Source organism: Diabrotica virgifera, chromosome 8 (assembly GCF_917563875.1).
Source record: "Diabrotica virgifera virgifera chromosome 8, PGI_DIABVI_V3a".
Classification (NCBI taxonomy): Eukaryota; Metazoa; Arthropoda; class Insecta; order Coleoptera; family Chrysomelidae; genus Diabrotica; species Diabrotica virgifera.
The window spans coordinates 46,047,428-46,066,648 of record NC_065450.1 but is presented as its reverse complement, the minus strand read 5'-3'; the positions used below and the strand labels follow the sequence as shown (position 1 = coordinate 46,066,648).

The 19,221-nt window shown below is 33.6% G+C and overlaps 1 protein-coding gene across 4 annotated transcripts in view; it reads left to right on the top strand.

Annotated features, from left to right (window-relative positions):
* Window positions 1-19,221, top strand: part of LOC126889941 (ATP-dependent translocase ABCB1-like) — a 341,038-nt gene that overhangs the window by 202,101 nt on the left and 119,716 nt on the right. Inside the window, exon 1 of one of the 4 annotated variants that reach the window (XM_050658692.1) lies at window positions 18,207-18,294. The exons of the other annotated variants lie outside the window; for them this stretch is intronic. The gene's annotated coding sequence lies outside the window, so the exon portion shown is untranslated. Of the gene's footprint in view, window positions 1-18,206; window positions 18,295-19,221 lie in introns of those variants that run through there. 4 annotated transcript variants of the gene reach the window in all.

Genomic DNA, 19,221 nt, shown 5'->3' with positions numbered 1-19,221 from the left:
ATAATTAATCATAAAAATGCCACAAGGAAATAGCTTCAGAACAATAATAAGAAAACGTTATTATCTTTTAACCTACCCTGTATAATATTACAAAACCTTATATTTTAAGAAAAAAGAAACCGAGGAGAACCCAAAAGTGTAAAAATATATAGGGTGTCCCATTTAAAAAAACGAAGTTACAATCATTTTCCAGTATAACCGGAAGTAGCAAAGAGACCAAAATATTTTCATTAAATAGTTTATACCTCAAAACCCTTGTATTCCAATTTTTATTATTCTCTTAGCTTTAGTTCTCGAGATATTTCTAATAGGCCCTTTATCTGCCTCACCCTGTATATACCTAATGTAATGTTATTTGTTGTTATAACATAGATCAAGCAATATTTTACTGCAGTCCAGAGAAATACCGTATTTCCGTAAACGTCCTCAACAAGATACGTTTTACCATCTTTTTCTGGACTGTTTGGTCATAATAAAAATATTACTGAAGAGTGTCCTAAAGTTTTTGAAATAACTCTCATTTTCATGATCCAGCCTCAAAAGTCCGCTGCTGAACATAGACCTCTTCCCCGTGTTCCCAACCCCGTCCATCTTGCGCCGCACTCATCCAGTTTATATTTAGTCTTCTTAAGAGGCAACAGTAGCGATCAACAGGTAGCAACAAACGCGTTCCAAGATTGCTGCTCTAATTTTGAATATTTTGTCGAGATATTTGGCACACATATTCGTAATATAATAAAGAATGGCGGTACAGAGCCCAATTTGAGAAATATGTTAGTATGTTGAAATTATTCTATAACTAAATAGAATATTGCAAAAAGAAGCCTGTAGGTACCGCCATTAAGAAGAACAATAAAATAAATTTTCTTCAAATAAACTTTTTTATCCCATCCCTAGATTTTGTGTCATATTGGACCTAGTAAAATTTTTGATCTCTAACAAGAAATCGAACATATTATAACTAAATAACTGATTAATCAACATAGAGAAAGTATCACCACAGTATATAGAGGTTCCTCTATATACTGTGGTATCACTGTAATTTTGACAAACCTGCGTCAGATTTCTGTTCTGCTATCTGTATAGGGATTACGAACATTCGATACGAATCGTATCCGCCATGTTTTACCGTAGCGCCGTAGGGTGTTCGTAATCCCTATGCAGATAACAGAACAGAAATCTGACGCAGGTTTGTCAAAATTACAGTGACACTTTCTTTATGTTGACTAATCAGTTATTTAGTTATAATATGTTCGATTTCCTGTTAGAGATAAAAAATTTTACTATAGGTCCAATATGACACAAAATCTAGGCATGGGATAAAAAAAGTTTATTTTAAGAAAGTTTATTTTCTGTTCTTCTTAATGGCAGTACAGGCTCCTTTTTGCAATATTGTATTTAGTTATAGAGTAATTTCCACATACTAACATTTCTCAAATTGGGCTCTCTACCGCCATTCTTTATTATATTACGAATATGTGTGCCAAATATCTCGATAAAATATTCAAAATCACAGCCGCAATCTTGGACCGCGTTTGTTTCGCAATCTTGGACCGCGTTTGTTACTACCTGTTGATCGCTACTGTTGCCTCTTAAAACGTCAGTCCATCTTGTAGGCGGTCGACCGAAATTTCTCTTGTCTTCCCTTGGTTTCCATTCCAATAACCTTTTTGTTAATCGTCCATCTGTTATTCTGGCTATATGTCCTTTCCATCTCCATGTAAAAAATGTCTCACTGATGTACTCTTAATTAACGAATCATGGTAATAAATAATCATTTCGTTGTGAACCAAAATAAGAGCCGTTTTATTTTAGTAAGTTCAAAGAGCTCCAAAAGCACTCTAACTAGTTTCAACTCTTGTTAGAGTTTCTTCAGAGTACGCATATTTGATTCTCTCTGAACCACTAAAATTCTGGCCGCCAAAAGTTTTGCTTTTAATATTAACAATAGCAAGAATAAAACTTTATTAGAACTAATCTTCTGGTTACACCATTCGTTGCTTCTTTATTTGCAAGTCATTTCTTAGCTCCGGCGATTCGTTGGCTTGCAAATTTAGACCAGGGCGCATCTGTAAAAATATTAGTACATTTAGACGTTGAGAGGTGACTTAAATTGTTTTGCAGAAATTGCTTGAAAATAACTCTTCTTCTTCTTCTTCTTCTTCTTGTAATAGGACTATGTCCTGTTTCTTCTGTTACAGTCTTTGCTGCGATCCGGAGCTCCAACTCTCGTACCATCGTTTTTTGGGTCTTCCTATGGGTCGCTTGGTGTTGGGCTTCTGTGTTTTCGCCCAATGCGCCATACGTTCAGGGTCCATCCGATCTACGTGGTCCCTCCACATGCGTCGTCGCGCTCTTGTCCATCTCACTACGTCCTGAACGCCTAGCTCTCTCAATGTGTCTTCGTTTCGTACTCTATCTCTGAGTGTGATACCTCTTATGGATCTTAGGGTTTTCATCTCTGTTGTTCTCATTATCTGTTTGGTCTTTGTTGTCTCGGCCCTTGTCTCAGCTGCTTATGTCAGTACGGGTCTAACACATGTCTTATAAATGCGGACTTTGCTTTCGGTGCTCATATATTTATTCAGCCAGATTATATCCCTCAGGAAACCAGATATTCTCGCTGCGTTCAGTGCCTGCTGTTTTGATTCTTGCCACAGATGCCTGTCGCTAGATATTTCCACACCTAAGTATCTGCAATCCATTACCTGTTCGATTATATGGTCACCCACTACTAACTTACATCTAATTGGGTTCCTGGATATTACCATCGATTGGGTTTTCTCTTTGGATAGTGTCAGGTTATACTTTTCGGCGGTTATTTTGAATTTTTGTAGTAGGCGTTGTAAGTCATCTTCGTTTTCGGCTATTAAGATTGCATGAAAATAACTCAAATAATAATATTTGAGTTATCCTCCCTCTCAAAAAGGTGGGGAACATTGTTTAAATAATTAAAATGTCAAAAAATTAAGGAAAAATTCGATTGTTTTCTTTTTTTTATTATAACTTTAAAAGTATTCATTTTCGAGAAAAGTTGTTCTGACATAAAAGTTGCGTAATTAAATTTCCTACAATATAGAATTAGTTAAAAATTTAAAAAAGAGTCACCCTTGTTGCAAAATAGCCATAATTGCGAAAAAACTATACAAAAACAAGTATTTGCATTTTACGTTTTTCAACCATTTATGCTAAACTTAGGACCTTCATATTTCACCCAGAAGAACTTTATGATACAATAAAACAATACTGTAAATTTCATTAAGATCGGTTCAATAAATTTTGCAAAATAAATTTTGCAATCCAGCTTTCGCAAAAAAAAAATTCATTTTTTCAAAATGTTACAGGACTGAAAATAAACCAGATAGCAAGTTAAAATGTTTTACGTATAGAAGTGTACTGTAACTTTCATTTGCAATTTGCAAAATTAAAATCGATTTTCTACCACGGCGTCAGGAATTTTTTTAAAATAAACATTAATTATTGGTGCTACGCGCAGGACAGCGGATAGTTTGCTCTGATTGGGCATTCCAATGATACCAATACCTTTGATAATGATTGATACATTTTAATTTTTATTACATTTCGATATAAATAAATAAATTTGTTTATTGCAAAAAAAAACACATACTCTATCTTTTGAAATAACACTTTTTTAGCAAAAACTTTCTTTGTTCATATATTTTAACTTAGAGAATAGAAGTTTATTACTTTTAAACATATGCAATTGTTTAAACAATATTTCACAAACAATAATAAAATTAGTTTGGTTTTTGTGGAATTAAAATATTAAAATACAACAAAATATAGAGTAAGAAAATAATATATTAGATACAGATTGGAAGAAATTTTTGTGGAAATCAACTTGTGTGAATCGAACACCGCTGTCCTGCGCGTAGCACCAAAAATTAATGTTTATTTAAAAAATTTCCTGACTCCGTGGTAATTAATCGGTTTTAATTTTGTAAAATGCAAATGAAAGGTACAGTACACTTCTATAAGCAAAAATAAATTCAATTTACTATCAGCTTTATTTTCAGTCCTGCAACATTTTAAAAAAATGAATTTTTTTTGCGAAAGCTGGATTGCAAAATTTATTTTGCAAAATCTATTAAACCGATCTTAATGAAATTTACAGTGTTGTTTTACTATATCATAAAATTTTTCTGGGTAAAATATTAAGGTCCTAGGTCTAGCGTAAATGGTTGAAAAACGTAAAATGTGAATACTTGTTTTTGTATGGTTCTTTCGCAATTATTGCTATTTTGCAACAAGGGCGACTATTTCTTAAATTTTTAACCAATTGTGTATTATAGGAAATTTAATTACGCAACTTTTATGTCAGTACAACTGTTCTCAGAAATGAAAAGTGTTAAAGTTATAATCAAAAAACCAATAAAAAATCGAATTTTTCCTTCATATTTTGACATTTTGATTATTTAAACAATGTTCCGGACCATTTTGAGTGGGAGGATAAATCAAATATTATTTGAGTTATTTTCAAGCAATTTCTGCAAAAAAATTTGAGTCACCTCTCAACGTCCATCTCAAAACAGATGCGCCCTGGACTAATTTTAGAAACCACGAATGGTGTAACCAGAAGATTAGTTCTAATAAAGTTTTATTTTTTTTTAATATTCTTTTAATATTAAAAGTAAAATTTTTTGTGTGTCTTCGTAAAGAATCATTCTTTATTTTTGCTGAAGAAAAAATAAACCAACAAAATACTGGCAATAAGTATGGTTTTTTCTGTTTTTCACTGTATTTCAATGTGTTCGAGTTTTAAGTGAAAATAATAGTAGGTATTTGAGAATGTAAAGATTTAATTATATAAAATCCACCTTGATTCAAAAGTATCAATCAAACAAGTAATAAATAGTATGATTAATTTTTACATTATCATACATTCCATCTTATCAAATCATAATATCTTTAAGTGCGTAGCCGCAAAATTTTGCTCCAATGTGTTTTAAATGCATTCATTTTTTTCGAATCTTGAGAAAACTAATATCTAAGTATTTTTGAAAGATTTAAACGCAGCATGAAAGATTACATTATTGCCGAGGGACGAATGTCCATTAGAATAACCAAAACGTTTCTTTTAAATAAGATATTTGAAATTAAAATTCACACCAAATTTTCTCTTTTTTTTTACTCCTGTTCTTCTTCTTCTTATACAATCCACTAATGGATGTTCGCGATCACGTTTGACCATTTTTCTCTATCCCTTGCAGTATATATTAGGTCTCCTATGTTTTTTAGTCCTGTCCATTGTTTGACATTACGGAGCCATGACATTTTCTTCCTGCCCACTCCCCTTCTTCCTTCGATCTTTCCTTCAATTAAGGTTTGCAGAAACTGATATCTTTCATTTCTAATTATGTGTCCCAGATATGCCGTTTTTCTATGTTTAATTGTGCAGATCAGTTGTCGTTCTGTACCAATTCTTCTCAGGATTTCTTCATTTGTTATTCTTGCGGTCCAGGGAACTTTAAGGATTCGTCGATAGATCCACATCTCAAATGCCTCTAGCTTATTCATTGTGTTTATTTTTAAAGTCCATCCTTCCATGCCATATCGGAGCACCGACCATATATAGCATTTTGTGAATCTTAATCTTAGGTTAAGGTCAAAGTCAGAGTTCGTAAAGACGTTTCTGAATTTCATGAATGCACTTCTGGCTCTTTCTATCCGACATTTAATTTCCATATCCGACATCCAGTCTTCACATAGCCAGGTTCCCAGGTACTTAAACTTTCTTACGCGCTCTACATCTTGGTTGTTATATGCTAATCTTGCATTTTGATGTTGACATAATTGACGGCTGATTATAAGGAACTTCGTCTTTTTTATGTTGATGCTAAGTCCCATGTTCTCGCTATGCTCTCCAATTTTAGTAAAAAGGTTTTGGAGGTCTTCTATATTGTCTGCTATTAAGACCGAATCATCCGCATATCGTATATTATTGACCCAGGTACCATTCACTTTGATGCCGCTTTCGCATTCCTCAAGAGCTTCCTGGAAGATACTTTCTGAATATAGATTGAACAGTAGTGGGGAGAGAATGCATCCCAGTCTTACACCTCTGAGAATTTTTTTAGCTTGCGTTGTTTCATTATCCACCTTGACGACAGCTGTTTGATTCCAGTAAAGAGCCTCTATGCAACGAATGTCTTTTTGATCCATGTCGAGTTGTTTTAGTATATGTACGAGTTTATGACGTCGTACTCGATCGAAGGCTTTTTCATAATCTATAAAGCACATCATTACATATTTCCTTTGATCGTAGCAGTTCTGAGCTAGCACTTGGGTTGCAACTAGTGCTTCCCTGGTACCCAGGCCTTTTCGAAATCCAAATTGTGAGCAACCAATAACCTTATCGCATTTTGTGGAGATTCTGTAGTGAAGAACTTTGAGAAATATTTTTAAAGAATGGCTCATCAGACTTATCAGTCGGTGTTCTTGACACTTTGTTGCGTTTTTCTTTTTTGGCAAAGGGATAAAGGTAGATACAAGCCATTGGACAGGGAATTTTCCTTTTTTATAGATTTCGTCGAAAAATCTTTGGAGTATCGTAATTCCCTCTTCATCTAACAATCTGAGTAACTCAACAGGAATTTTATCAGGTCCAACTGCTTTCCCGTCTTTCGAGGTATTTATTGCTCTAGTAATTTCTTCAATTGTGATCTCGGGACCAGATAGGTTGTTAATATCTATCACTTGTTCCTGAACGACTTCTATCTCAGGCCTCTCGTCTGCAAAGAAATTTTTGATGTATTTTTCACATATGAGTTTCCTCTCTCTATCATCTTGTGCCATTTTTACTTGTTCATTTTCTAAGTTAGAAAATTTCTTTTTTCTGTATATTCCAGCTACCTCCTTTAGTTTCTTATGTAGGTTGTGGTCATCATGTTGTTTTTGTAACTGTTCCATTTCCTCACACTGTTTCTTTAGCCACTTATTTTTTGCCGTTCTTATCTCTCTTCTTATGCGTTTTTGTTGTTCTCGATATTTGTCTCGGTTCCCTTGGTTTTTATGTTTTCTTCTTTCTTCGAACATTGCCAGGATTTCGTCAGTCATCCAACTTTTCTTTTGTATTTTTTGTTTATAACCTAATTCTTTTTTAACTGTATCCGTCATTGTTTCCTCTATGGCTCTCCATGTGTTATCCAAATTAACTTCTCTTTCTAGTTCTACTTTTGTATTCTTTGTTAGTTCTTTGTTTAATTTCATACTTAATTCTCTTCTGGTATTCTCATCTTTAAGTTTAGCATAGTCTATTGTTGGTTCTGGTTTAGGTCTCCTCATATTAGTGATTTTTATTTTTATTTCTGCTAAGAGAAAGACATGGTCTGATGGAACATCGGCGCCAGGGTATGTACAAGTTCTAGTTATTGATGATCCAAATCTTTTGTTAACCATTATGTAATCGATCTGGTTTCGAACTATACTCTCGGGCGGTCCGCTGGGGCTTTCCATGTATATAAGCGTCTAGGTGGTAGCTTGAACCAGGTATTAGATATTTTCATATCTTCCTCTTGGCAAAATTGATATAGTCGTTCGCCTCGGTCATTTCTCTCTCCCAGGCCGTACGGGCCTATTAAATCGTCGTCTCTACCTCTCCCTATCTTGGCATTAAAGTCGCCCATTATGAGGTTTACTTCATGTCTCTTCACGTTACTAAGCAGTTGTTTAAGTTCTGCGTAGAACATTTCTATATCTCCTGTAACTTATTAAAATAAACATTATACAGTCAAACTCGCTTATTAGAATACCTCTTAAAGAAATATTCCGGTTTAAGGAATAGAAATTTGAGGCCACGAAACGTTTCTACTAGCGACCAATGATCGGTTATTAGAATATCCCGGTTATATGAATAATTTTGATTGGCACGAAGGCAATTCCAATAAGCGGGTTCGACTGTACAAGTTTTCAGGGACTTTCAGCACTCGGTAATAATGCAATCTGTCATTTAATTATTAGTTTTCTCAGGATTCAAAATAAATGAATAAACTTTTTTGCACCTACACCCTTAATAACAATGAATCATAATAAAATATTAATAATGACTCAACGAGAATACAAGAACTAGTATTCATTAACGTAGATTTGATTAAATTCCTGTATCTACGGGGGTTTCCCCCAATAACAGGGTGACCTCAAAAGGGCTGGTAAAATTTCTAAAGCTCCTGTCGAAATACATACCAAAAAGCCTTTGAAATTAAACGTATGGGCAGAAATGGGATTGTTGGGTCATTCTTTTTGCAACAAAATTTAAAGACAGAAGCATAGAGGAAACTCTAGAATTATTAGAGGACACAATTGATCTTATTTTGACAGATATAATCAAAAATGATAACGGGTACTCAGAAGATGGTTTGTTTTTCTAACAAGACGGGTCACTTTCTTTACGAGATGCCTTAATGAACGGTTTCCTAGAAAATTGATTGGGCATGGGCAAAGAGGTTTTATTGAATCAGCAGTATCTACTTAAGAGCCTACGATTTAAGTCTTCTTCCTATAGAGTTATTTCAAAAGCAATATTGATAATAAAACAAGGGCGGATCCAGGGAGGGGGCCATGGGGGCCATGGCCCCCTCCGATAATTAAAAAAATATAAATTTAAATATTTGCAGTTAAAATGTATTTAGTTTTAAACACATATATGTATAAAACAGAGGATAAATTAAATATGCCTTCTGGACTAGAATTGAACAAAAGCAGTAACGGAAGCTTCAAGAATGACATAGGATGTTTTATAAATCAAAATGTTGATAATTTTACAGAGTGCCGATTGTTAGAACGATCTTGGCAGCCACTAAAATCATATCAATTTCCACATTCTTTACACATACAGAATAAAAAAGAAAAGAAGCGTTACTTGGGTCACCAGCACTGAGAACAAAGAAGTTGGTTGGTACTTTCGCACATTCAAAAGGGATCGTTTTGCGAGTATTGCGTTTTATTTTTGTAATAAAAAATATGGTCACAATAAAGGGATGACAGCCCAAAGCCTTCTCACTAAACCTTTATCATCTTTTGCCAAACTCATGGGTAAAGACGGAGGCATACAAACCCATGAAATAACATCATATCACAAGGAGTTCGTTCAGGTTGGGCTGAATTTTCTACAAAGTTATCGCAACCCGCAAAAGTCATTAACCAGATAGACTCTCAGAGGTCTAAGGAGATACAAGAACATTGAGAAAGACTACGACCAATAGTAGAGCCTATAGGGTTCTTGGGTCGGCAAAATATTCCTCTAAGAGGTCATAGTGATAATGGCCTTCTGCTTCTAGACGAAGATGCTGGACAGCAATGAGAGGAATTGTTAAGGTTTAAAATCGCATCAGGAGATAAGACTCTTAAACAACATATATCCACAGCATCTTCCTGAGCAACATATATTAGTAGCACCATTCAAACTAAATTGATAACATGTTGTGAAGAAATAATTGAACAATAAATGAATCAAATTCAAAGTGCAAATTATTACTCTGTCATATTTGACGTAACGACTGACATATCCCACATGGAACAGCTTTCTCTAAATTTGAGATACATACACAATAACAACATTCGTGAAGACTTTGTCAAGTTCATTGACGCTTATAAGAACATAAAAATAGATAGTGAAAATCAAGAAAGGGGGGAAAAAGAAGGCTTGACAGGAGAAGCATTGGAAAAAATAGTATTAAACTTATTGATAGAACTGTACTTGGATACGAAGAAATGTGTAGGAATCGGTACTGACTTTAATAATACTTTAGTAGTGTTACGTTTTGAACGTCTTTATGCTGAAAGTGTGTGAAAAGTGTCTTAAAACTCGCCATTGTAACAATAATTTTTAAAAATTACCACCAGAACCCCTGGTACTCCTCCCCAAAAAAAAGGTCATGGCCCCTCCCGAAAATCGGTCCTGGATCCGCCCTTGTAATAAAATTCCTGCTTTATTGGAAGAAAGAATAAGTCAACAAATAGTATGATTTTACTCTAGTAACCACTGATTTCTTTAAATGTTTCAAAATGTTCGTCGTAATTTTGAAGAGCTAGATACCTGTTTAATTATATGTGACGTGTTTTGAATCATGAATTGATTCATTTAAAATTTAGTTCGTTTTATTTACGTTACATTTAATCAAGTTTTTTATTAATGTTAAAAATTTCGTTTTAATGTAGTTTTTGACGAGACAGGAAAAATTTGAAATTAACACTATCGAAAGATCGGCGTTCCTTTGATTGAGATTGAGAGATATGTATCATGTATCTTTAAATACCGCAAAAATTTTCTACCTGAGTCCTCACTTCATCTCCATGACCAATCATGAATAAAATCTCGATTCGTATGTTCCTATATTTTTCATTCATGTTAATGCTGTTAATAATAATCAGTCAATGACAATACTGATTTAAATATTTTGGTGAACATAACTTTGAATACTTGACTGATACCACATTAATTAATTTCAGATTTAAATGTAGCATTGTTATCACTCGATATATTTTTTTTTTCGGAACCACCAAACCACCAACACAACTTTGTTTTAGTCGCAGGGGCAGTCCTTAGTGTTTATTGAATGAGTATTTTAATTTTATTTAATGTAACTAAGTACATCATTTTAGTTAACCCTGTAGAAATAAATATGCAAATGATAAATCGTTGCAAAAGCGATGAGGAGACCTTTCAAATGAGGTGTCACGTGACCTCGATTTGTATTTAAAAAAATCGTCGATTAACTCATTATGATAACACTGATGACGTAATATCCAACACATTGATGGTTATTCAAAAATTGAAATTGACGTATTTTAAATTTTTACGGTTTACAGATAGTGGTGTTTCTCGCAATGCTTCCCTTTTCGGTTTTTTCTTTGTCCATGCTATTCTAAGCATGCTTCTGTAACATTTCAAAAAATGGCTGTAGCTTATTTATTTTTCTTGCTTTAGTGTCCAGCTTTTAAGTTCATATTGTAGTATCAAAAATAGGTAACATCTCAAAGCTGTTACTCTTCTTTCAAGGTCTTTATTGCAGAAAATTCTTCATTTTTTACAAACGCATTTTTTTATTTCCATCCTCGCCCTGATTTCTGTTGTTGATTTATTATTGTTTAAAATCCAGCTTCCGAGATATTTGTAGGTATATTTGAACTCTTTTTATCGGTAAAATAATTCGGTAATACCGATAATAATCGGTAATAAATGTATGTTTTCTTTGTTATTATGATATTTAGTCACTTTTATATTTTTTTGTCCAAGGTTTTCACAGGAACTCCTTGCATTGTTTAGAAGTAGTTGGAGTTGTTCAGCAGACCTTACCATAATCACGGTGGCATCTGCATAGGTATATTATGTGCAGGGCCGTAACTACCATTGAGGCAACCGGGGCAGTACCCCGGGGCCCCCGGCCAAGAGGGCCCCCATTTGGTTGGCCGTGCATAGATTGTAACGAGGTCAAATAAACTTTTTAAAGTTCTTTCAATCAAGTTCTACTTCGAGTTGTCCGATTGTAATAAATACACGGCATATTAATTCTAACAACTTCAATGATCGATTTTAACCTGTTTCACCTGCACCATTATAAAAAAATTTGTCTCAAAATCTCTTCATAAAGTCACCTTATTTTCTTTGCTTTCAAACCACAAAACAGCTCCGTCTTTTAGATGGCTTCTTATAATTTCTTTGCAATCTTCGAAGTTCAACATTTGTTGGAATTTGTTTTTTAAGATTTTAATGAAAGGTATCGGATATCTTTTTATAAATTACATCTCCGTCAAATTGAATTCTGCTCTTATTAGAGCTGTATACAATTACTTTCTGACGGTCTCCTTCTTTTTGACATTATTCTATCTCCTTCAATTTTTCTTCCACTTTTTCCATATCGAGTTTTAACCCATTCTAGAATTTTCTTCCACCTTTTTAATTTTCTGTATCTTCTCAGCAATCTGGTTTACCTCTTACTGAATTTTCTCTAAATAAACCTTCATATATTCATATTTTTCCAACTCTCAACGAATAGTATCATTCGTTGGGAGGCACTGAAGTCCTCATACCAATCTGAAAGATGTTCCTCGAAAGTGACTCTAAAACCTCTCAATTCAACACGCTGGGCTGAAGATTTGATGCAGTCAATACATTAAAATACAGATTTTGCGATGTTTGAAGTGCCTTTCAAGTCTAGTTCTGACAAGTAACAAAAGAAATGAAAGAAACGAAGCAGCTCAACTGAAAAATAGAAATTAAATCATTCAAATTTATTTTGTTACTAGTTGTGCAAAATAAAATCCTTTAAATCCTCAAAATAGTCTCGAAAATACTGCAATCAAAATCTTTGGACCTTTTAACAGCTTACAGTTTACTTGAAGAAAGCCTCTTAAAACTAACTGAAATGAGAGGACAATTTGAAACCTTCTTTGAAGTGGCTTCAAATATGTGTCAACGTTGGGGAATACCATTAGGGTTCGCTCCAAAAAGAATGCAGAAGACGAAAAAACATTTCGATGAACTGTGCGAAGATAAAAGACTTCAATATCCCAAGTTGTGCTTTAGAGTAACCGTGTTTTACTCAATGATGGACATATTATGATGCCATCAGCCAGACACTCGCTTTCAAGGAATGAAAGCAGTGTAAGATACGTACCGAATTGTTCAACCTGATTTTATTTTAAATGTCAACGAACAAGACCTTCAAAATAAAGCAATCAACTTCGTAAAACGTTTTCCAGATGATTCCAGATGAGAGATTGAGGGTTTACCCCCACGCCCTTCCTCTGGGGGGTAAACCCCCGGTAGAGGGCCCCTAGATCACGTTTGTCCCGGGGCCCCCAACATCGTAGTTACGGCCCTGATTATGTGTTGTTAATTTATAGTTTTTCCGTTAATTATTATTCCTTCACCTTAAGATAGTACTGTTTCTTAAAAAATGGATTCACTTACTTTGTAAAATTGTAAATCAACAATTCACAATGTAAATAAAAAAAGAAAAAGAACGATAGTCTTCTTAACACGATTTAGGGCCCCCGTAACCGGGCGTGCAACGCGTGCGGCGCACGCGGGCGTAACCCCAAAGGGGCGCCAAACCGAAGGTTTGGTAAATAATAAATATTTATTTTAAATGAGATAATCATGAACAGCTAGAGAAATCTCAAAAATCAAATATTGTATTATTACTGAAAAAATAATTATTCCCGTCCTGAAATGTTGAACTTACTCCGTCTCGTCAAAAATATATTACATTTTGTTGTTCCTTCCTAGTTTTTTTCTTTGAAGTAGATTGAATTACGCTTGGCATACCATCCAATCGATTTTATGTTGTAAACTAAAGCCACACCCAAAATAGTGAAATAAACATCAAGTCACACTCCTTGACGAGTAGAAAGATAAATTAACACCCATAAAACGCAACTTATCAGTTTTACTGCAACAAAACCACAACTTGCTGGATCAAGTAGTTTTACTGGTATAAAGTGAATCTTTTACTCGAATTTATGATAATTACCCTTAGGTACTAGTACACTTTAGAAGACCAAAAATAATAATTTTTTTTAAGAATTTTTTTCTCAGAACCTTTATTAAAAATTAACATAATGCTTTTTACATATTAATATCTAACTCTTAGAGAGTACAAAAAAATACATTTTTTTTTATTTATGCACGTACACTAATATTGTAGAGGGCGCAAAATTCGAGGCCTCGAACAATGATGGCGGACAGTTAATGTTAGTATTGGGATTTCTGAAACAAAAAAATCGTACTGCATTTAAAAAAGAAAGGTTTCTTACGTGACAATTTACCACAATTTGACCAAACAATAAAAAATAAATATTTTTTAGCCATGAAAAACTGAAGAAAAACGGGCGATTTTTTCACAAATTTTTTTCAAATTTCCGTAAAATCGTTTTTTTGTGGAATTTTTCACTAACTATGGTAAATTGTCACGTAAGAAACCTTCTTTTTTCAAATGCCGTACGATTTATTTGTTTCAGGGATGCCAATCCTGAGATTAACTGTCCGTCATCGGAACTACTTTTTTTAGAAGCCTCGACTTTGGCGCCCTCTACAATAATAGTGTACGTCCATAAATAAAAAATATACATTTTTTGTATTCTCTAAGAGTTACGTATTAATATGTAAAAAGTTTTATGTTCATTTTTAATAAAGGTTCTGAGAAAAAAAAATCTTGAAAAAATGCTTATTTTTGGTTTTCTAAAGTGTACTTGTTTTTTAACCAAGAGGAGCGATTCAAATTTACCGCACCGTAATGCTTGTTTCTAATTGGTCCAACCGCAGGCAAGTTTACTCCACTGTTATTAAATTTTGACACTAATGACATTTATGAAATTTTGGCACTTGTGTCATTTTATATATAAATTAAGTATATCAGCGATTTTTTGTGTTTTCTGCATTATTCCTTTAATTTTTAGATTTTTAGTCTACTTTTATATAAAAACAGTTGTTTGTAGAACTTTTTAGCGATGTGTTGGTAAAATATAATATGTATGGATTATCATCGAAAGCTGATATGATCGACGAAAAAAGAAGATGAATTTGGTGACTTTTCTAGTAACTTTCTTGGGTGTGAATCTGTCTTTTTAGTTTACTCCTCTTGGTTAAATAATCAACATAGTACCTTGTAAACAAATACTCTATGAATTATGATTATGTATTTGACTGGAGTACCTTTTCCCTTCCCTTCTCGTTTATCAGGCACATACATCATTTCCTGTTACTGGTGAACGGGTGGTTTCCTGCAGTGAAAGGTTTAAAATTTTATTTTATATTGGTGTTAATAATTATTACCTACGACTATTATTGCGATATCCGTTAGGTTTATTCTGCCCGGATTTTAAACTTTTGTTTTCGTGTAAAAAATATTGGACAATCTTTTTTATTTGTTGTTATTTTAAGTGGCGTGGAGATTAAATTAATTGTGAAAATGGTAAGTATCATAATCATTGTATAGAATAATAATAATTCATTTTAAATAGTTATAATCGAGTTTCCTCTAATAAAATCCACAATTTACAATTTATTTTGAAAAAAAAAAGAAAATAATATTAAGACATTGTGACTGCGTAACTTGGAACCATGCGTAACCAACTATATATAGTATAGTTATTGCACATGTTTTGACATACAATTAAGAATTTTATATTCACCATTGGCGCGCGTACGGGTAATAGTCTGAAATTTTTTAAAGATAAAAATGGTACGCCACTGAAATATTTCAAATTAAAAATCTTTCTTAAATTCCTTGTTCAATTTGTGACAAACAATCTATCTTCCCTTTTTTTCATGCGACGCTTCGTTTTCATGCAAAAAATAAAACATCTTAAGAGGAAACAGTAGCGATCAACAGGTAGCGAAAACGCGTTCCAAGATTGTGGCTGTAATTTTGAATATTTTTGGAGATATTTGGCACACGTATTCGTAATATAATAAAGAATGGCGGTACAGAGCCCAATTTGAAAAATATATTAATATGGGGAAATTACTCTGTAATTAAATACAATATTAAAAAAACGAGCCAGTACGGCCATTAAGAAGAACAAAAAAATACACTTTCTTCAAATAAACTTTTTTATCCGATGCCTAGATTTTGTGTCATTTTGGAACTACTAAAATTTTTTATTTCATTAGTAGTTCCAAAATGACACAAAATCTAGGCATCGGATAAAAAAGTTTATTTGAAGAAAGTGTATTTTTTTGTTCTTCTTAATGTTGGTACAGGCTCGTTTTTTTAATATTGTATTTAATTACAGAGTAATTTCCACATATTAATATATTTTTCAAATTGTGCTCTGTACCATTATATTATAATTCGAATTCTTTATTATATTACGAATACGTGTGCCAAATATCTCGAAAAAATATTCAAAATTACAGCCGCAATCTTGGAACGCGTTTTGGCTACCTGTTGATCGCTACTGTATCACCTTAACGCTTACAAAGTTTTCGACGAAGTTTCTGTATGAATGTGTAGAAACTTATTTCGAATACTTTGTAAGGGTTACGATATTTTATTTTTTACATGAAAACGAAGCGTTGTATGAACAAACATGATGATAGATTGTTTGTCAGAAATTGAACAGGGAATTAAAAATAATTTTTAATTTGAAATATCTTAGTGGCGTACTATTTATTTTGTTTCAAAATTTTTAGACTATTACCGGTACGCGTGCCAATGATGAATATAAAATTCTTAATTATGTGGCAAAATATATGCACCAACTATGTCTTAAAACCCACCAAATTTCATTTGCACACCTCAACCGTTTTTAGAGCAATAAATAAATCGTCAGTTTGTAAGAAGAATTTTAACACCTCGTATCTAGGAAACAAATGAAAATCGAATAACAACATATGAGTTATTTTTGATTATTTTTACGTACCTTCTTCTTCTTCTTCTTCTTCTACGGCACTACAGCCCAAATTTAGCCCTGGCCTCCTTTATTTTTTTTGCCTCCACCCTTGCCTGTCTGTGGCTGCTCTTCTCCATACACGGACTCCTAAAAGGGCTTGTGCGTCGCTGTTTACTGTGTCTTCCCAGCGCTTTCGTGGCTTCCCAACCGGTCTCTTTCCTTGCATTCTAGCATTCAGTGCTCGTTTTGGTAGCCTATCCTCTCCCATTCTTATCACATGTCCGGCCCATTGCAATCTTTGTAATCTAATGAAGTCTGACAGGGGCGTTTCCTTATAAAGTTGATAAAGCTCGTTGTTGTATCGACTTCTGAAGATTCCGTTTTCCCTCACAGGTCCTAGTATTCTCCTAAGTACTTTCCTTTCGAATGTGTCGAGTTTGTTTTTGGATGTTTCTTTCAGCACCCAGACTTCACTGCCATAGCATGTTATTGGTCGAATTAAGGTTTTATAGATTCTCATCTTTGTATTTCGGTGGACACTTTTTGACCGAAATATATGGGAGAGGACAAAATAAGCTCTGTTTGCCTGCGTTATTCTCTTCCTTATTTCTCCATCTTCTGATCCGTCGGCATATATTTCTACTCCCAGGTATGTAAACTTTTCAACCGTTTCAATGTCATCTTCATGTATAATGTTTTCTGGGACTATATTTCTTCTCGTCTGAGTCATTATTTTTGTTTTTTCTGTGTTAATTTCCAGACCTAGCATTTTTGTTTGTTTTTTTAACTCTGCATATGTTTCCTGTGCTCCTGTTGATGTTCTACTCATAATATTAATATCATCAGCATAAGCGGCCAGTTGAACCGTTCGGTTGGTCAGTAGATTTCCTCGTCCTGTTTGCATTTGCCTAACCGCATACTCCAGTGCCAGGTTAAACAATGTTGGGGCCAGCCCATCTCCCTGTTTTAGTCCCTGCGAAATGTTAAAAAAGTCTGTCCGGTGGTTTTGTATTCGTACACATGCCTGAGTTTCATCCATTGTGGCTTTAATGAGTCTTATTAACTTGTGTGGTATTGCCAATTCAGCCAATATATAGTATAGTTTGTTCCTTTTGACTGAGTCGTATGCCTGTTTGAAGTCTACAAACACGTTGTGAACATCAATATCGTGTTCCCATGCTTTGCTCAAGATCTGTTTTACTGTGAATATTTGATCCAGTGTCGATCTTCCCCGTCGGAAGCCCGATCTTCCCCCACTTTCATCTTTACATAGACTTGTTTGAGGTTTATACCCACTTTTTATCTTTTTTAGGTATTCGTAAGCCCCTCTAATTTCGTTGTTTTTGAAATGTTCTTCCATTTTTTCTATTTGTCCATTTTCATAGGCTCTCTTTTTATTTCTACATGTCTTGTCTGCTTTCCGTCTTGCGACTTCAAATAATGTTCGTTTTCCCGTGTTCTTCTTGTTATGTACATTTTGTGTGCTTCATTTCTTCATTTTTACGTACCTACGAGTATATTATACAGTCTTAAAGTTTGGTGCGTTCCTCCCCACTCCCCACTCACCCTGTATAGTAGATTTAAAGGGCGCTAAAATATGTCCCGCACGCGGGCGCCAATCAGCCTTGCGGGGGCCCTGACACGATCTCTTCTTTTTTTTTTTAATTTGCATTAAAATTAATACCAGAACCACGTGCAATAACACGACACATAATTTTCATAACAAACATATACATCTACATGCTCAAAAAGTAAGGAGTCGTGTATATTATTTCTACAGGAATTGTTATGGTAGGTAAAAATAGAACAAGTATTATACATCCTATTCCTATATTATTAGTGCAGTTACTACTCGTGTTCTGTTCCAAAAATCGCAGTTAAAATGTGCAATATACACAACTAAAATACCTTTGATATTGCGTACATTACACTAAAATTGTAAGTATTTGTTTATATCGAAATTAAGAATACTGTAAGTCACTTTTATGTATATAGGTCAGAAGTATATAGGTTAGAAAATCAAATTCCCTGAATTCACATACTTTGAGATGATCTTGAACTTGCCGATTGACCCAGATTTCAAGTTTATTGAGCTTGTCATTACAAACATAAAGCAGAAGTTTATTACTATTATTTTATTCTCATAAACTTCAAAGCTTAAAATTTCAGATATATGTATAAGTATGGTTTAAATTTTGTTCTGCGACACTTTTTTTGTGGCATCTTACTTTTTTCGTAGATAAATCATAACTTATAAAATGTATTGGATATTTAACATGATGATATATAATAATAATATATTTATCACAACGAATTGAACTAAATCGCCTATTAGTCCAAGTAGGCTAATGAAGCTAATGAAGCTTAAAACAGGACAAAACCTGGCAATTTTTACAGAATGGATCGATTTGCTTGAAAACTTGAGAATAAGTAGTGGATAGTCCAAGGATCAAAATCTATATCATGCCGAAAGACGCTTTTGCCATGTAGGTAGTTGCCACCCCATCTCGGGGTTGGAAATTTTTTATTATATTTTAATCACAAAAGTTGGTAAAAACGTTTATTCTAAGCAAAAAACGTTCTATACATTTTTTTGATAAAATTGATAGTTTTCGATTTATTCGCTATCGAAAGTGTTAGTTTTATATCGAAAAAATCAACCATTTTAATACGTTTTCTGCTAATAACTCCAAAAGTTTTCGTGTTATCAAAACAACTTTACATAACAAAAATATACCTTTTGAAAAAATAAACAAAAGCGGTTTTTTAAATTTTTTTTAAGACCAACAGTAATCGAGCTATATTTTATTATATGTTAGCTCCTGTTCGTCAAATGCTAAATATTGTACTTTCAAAGTCAAAAGA